Genomic DNA, 4,266 nt, shown 5'->3' on the forward strand with positions numbered 1-4,266 from the left:
CTTTAAAATATGAGTATATGCCATTAGTTAGCAGAAAAACGAGGAAAAGCTGAAAAAAGTGAAATAATCTTTCAACGTAATCTGACTAAAAATTACGTCAACAGAAATTCTGTTCGCTTGTCGCTAAGCCGGATAAAAAAAAATTTTTACATTAAATATAAAATCACAGCGAAAATTTTTTTACATACATACATATACATATATGTATATGCCCGTAATGTATCGTCCCGTCACTATACTGGCCGAGACGGAAATTGCAGAAGTATATATGAGGGCCATGCTGACGATAAGGGAACTCTATTGATGTACATACTCGTTGGTTATAAAAGATGAATCGGCCAAAGTGAATGGGAACAGAAACCAATAACTAAACTACAAACGTACATACGTACTTACATAAATATATTAATATATGGTAGTAAGATTGACGCAAGTAATAGGAAACGTTGCAGCAAGTGATAAAATTCAAAGAGTCTTTGCTAAACCATACACCATTCAATTAGGTCCCTTGAGAAGGCCTAGTGGATCATGCCGCAACAGCTGAAAGGAACCTTTTAACTTGCTAACCAAGGTGCACTTTCCTGACTGCATACCACTGTGCAAAACTCGCACCATTCATTAGAGTAAAATTAACCTACGCATTGAATTGGAAAGTTGCAAGAGACATGTTCGAGGAAGATAAACTATGGCAGGATTTATTTGACTGCAAGTCAAAATTAAATAACCACTTTTCAAGGAAAATTAATAAACTTCTCAAATGAAATTAAATATCTTGGAGTTATACTTGAAAATAAACTCTCATCGCAACCGCACCTAATTTATGCTACTTAAAAGGCCAAAGTATTTATTATGATACTATTTAGGACGATAATGGAGAGGAATTAGGGCATTGGGCCTAAACTGGCTAGTTTGATGTAATAAATACACCATTTAAAAACCCACCATACTTCAAATCTGGGAAAAGACCTTTGAGAAAAGTATCAACACTCACCATCAATTTGCCGACTTCCAAGCCGCTTTTGATATCACTAGCACTAAAAGGAATTGCCTATACACCGAGATGCCCGTTACATTGACATTGATATATACGAAGAGTTCCATCAGAATCAAAAACCGCTTAGATATAATTTAAGACCACTCATCTACCCTTAGGACTATAGAAAAAGGGGAGGGGGGCCGAGCTCTTCCGAGGCTTAACTTCGCACACAACTTCAATTTTTTTTTCCTAAGTAGAACCAACTACGTCAATGAACGACCAACACTAGGGCGAGTAATTTTTTTTTGACTATGCGGGTATAGCATAGGAGGATTCTATGTGTGATTCTACGCAAACCTGCCGAAGAAACCATGGGTCTAGGGCCAATTTTGAGTTTGGAAAATTGCGAAAATAAGTTTCGTAGAAAATGGGAACATTAAAGAAAAATATAAGTGCAGAAATGGATTTTTCTTACTAAAAACCCCTTATAGCATGTTCTTAAACACAATTCAACCACTACCAACGACACTACAGCAAATTGTTAAGACCTATTTTCGCAATTTGGCAAACTCCAAATTGATATTAGATCCATGGTTTTTTCGGCAAATGTGCTAAGAATTATACAAAAAATCTTTCTGTACTATACTTGCATAGCCGGCAAAATCTCCCATACAAATTGACCCGCCCTAACCAACACCCTTTATTGATGGCTTGAGGACTGACCTTGAACCGGAACAAAGCACACCCGTATTGTTTATCCGTCTTCAGTGGAGCTTTGTTAGGCAAAATTACTACACGCAGCTATGTAAATTCTTCATGCGGAAAAATAATTAGGTAAAACCAAAGCACTCTTTTACCTTCGAATACTCAAAGGAAAAAATTTTTGCAGGATTTCTTACTTACTGCGGATGTTTATGCAGAAAACGAAGGTTAAAAATATGTAGCCCATAACTATAAACAAAATGTATACAAATCTATTTATTTTCCTTATAGTTAAGTGATAAAAATTTTTAGACTTCGCTACTGCAAGTCAAAGAAGCACTTGCTATGGGAGTTGTTTCCTCTGACAGGAACAGGAAATAGCAGAGGTTATTGCGTCAAACTGCTTTGCCGTTTTTAAACACAGACTTTGCTTCCCGGGGTTATCGTACCCAGAAAACATGACCTATATTGAATTTAGCCAAGGGACCTCCCGAAATTGCTTAACAATAAGAGGGTCAAGGAAGACTTGCAGCCGAATAGATGGGTTTAACAATAGATCGCCATTGGCTGTAGTAACTAGGCGATCTGCTGCATGCTCTAGAAAATATTTTAATCTCTTTGACTGGTAAGACTTTGATGCATAGATTGAAAACTTCCATTTCGTTGCATTCTTATTGTCAAATATACTCTCAATTTATTAAACAAGTACAGAAGTATAAGCGCGGGCGAAACCGTACTTCATATACCCGGCGCACGTATTAAATATCGTTTTTTTCACTTTGATGTAAACTACCCTTCTATGATATGTAAATCCCTCTTATGTGTGTCAAAATCTAGGCACTCGTCACATAACGTAGGATAAGCTGCGTGAAGCAATAACAATCTGAGTAACCACTAATCTATTGTTATTATTCTTAATAAGGGGGCGGCGCCTCGCCCATTTTGCAAAAATCTATAACAATATTAGTACCTGTTAAGAAAATGCTGCAAGTTTTCGTATTTCTGAAATGTATCGTTTTATGGGAAGTGAACGTAGTTTTAGTCCGATATCAAAAATGTTCAAGGTGTTGCTTTTTTGTACCAAGGGCAATAACTGAGTTTTGTAGCAATTGATATGAGTAGTCTTGCTTGCAAACAGCGTTATGTGATAAAATACCAGTATACCCATTAATTAAAAAAAAAAACAACTACGACAACAAGTAACATCTAAAATGAACATTTTTTTATTGGCTGAAAATTTGGATAAAAAATATAATCGCAGCATGGTAATTTTTGCAAATTTTATATTTAAAAAATTGATATAGTGAGTTTTGAAACAGTAACTTTTAAATAACTAGTGAGGTACATAATATTACCGCTTTAGCTATTCGCGTTCTTCCACTAGGTACCGAAACTACCACGTTTTCTTGCACTTCCATGTATTATAGAAACTTTTTAATTACAACAACGCATTCGCCCTCTCAGATCCCAAAAAAATGTAATATATGTCAAACAAAATGCGCGCTACCATTCCGCAGGACCTGGGTTCAGGCCCGGCTCAACCCAACATCAAAAAAATAAAAAACAAAAAGTGTTTTTCTAATATCGGTCGCCCTCGTCAGGCAATGACAAACCTCCGCGTGTATTCTGTCATGGAAAACAGCTTCTCATCAAAATCCAATCGCCCTTCGGAGTTGGCGTAAAACTGTTGGTCCCTCCCACAACATCAAGGCGCACGTCACAAATCGGAGGAGAAGCTCAGCCAAATACGAACATATGTGTAAGCGCCAATCCAGTATTAATATGTCAAACAAAATTACGAAAATTTTTGAAAACTATCGATGTCGGTTTTAGCAAGACTTCACAATGTCTCTTCTTTACATCTCTATACATTACATTAATTTTTGTATGTGCAAGAAAAAACACAACATAGTCGGCAAAAAAAAAAGATTTAAGTCATTGGGAATTTTAGCAACTATAAGCTTACACTGAGTTAAAGTAAAATTTAATAAGCTATAAAACTGCTTACACAAAATTTTTTTATAGAAATTCGAATTAAAAAGCTTGAATTTTTAGTTATTTTGTAGTTTTTTATGTTTTGTACATTTTTATAAAAAATTAGTAGACACTAAATAAACAATGTATTTTTATAGCCAATTTCATTTCTTTGCACTTCACAAGGAACAAACAAAATCTGAATTTAATTTTCCATATAAAAAATAAATTAAGATTTTGCATATAATTTATATAATTCAGACGCATAAATTAATAAGTTTATTTTATTATTATAAGAAGTTCTTTTTGATGCACTTAAATTAAAAAAAAAATATACAATATCTTTAATTTACAGTAATTATAGTTATAGTTTCAATTCAATACCTTTCACAACGATAGTACTATCGATACTATCGATGTTTTCAACTATCGTTTCGAAAACTATCGAGTGGCGGTACTATCGATAGTATCCCAGCTCTATTACTCACCAAAAACTAAATATCGAAAAAAAATTTACAAAGCGCACTTTGCAAGTGGACTACTCATATGTCCTCATAATTGGATGGTTCCACGCTAATTTTCTAAAAAAATTCTGATTTATTGCGAAGAGATTG

Source organism: Rhagoletis zephyria, unplaced genomic scaffold (assembly GCF_001687245.7).
Source record: "Rhagoletis zephyria isolate East Lansing unplaced genomic scaffold, Rhagoletis_zephyria_1.1 Rzeph_scaffold_01899, whole genome shotgun sequence".
In the NCBI taxonomy this organism is placed as follows: domain Eukaryota; kingdom Metazoa; phylum Arthropoda; class Insecta; order Diptera; family Tephritidae; genus Rhagoletis; species Rhagoletis zephyria.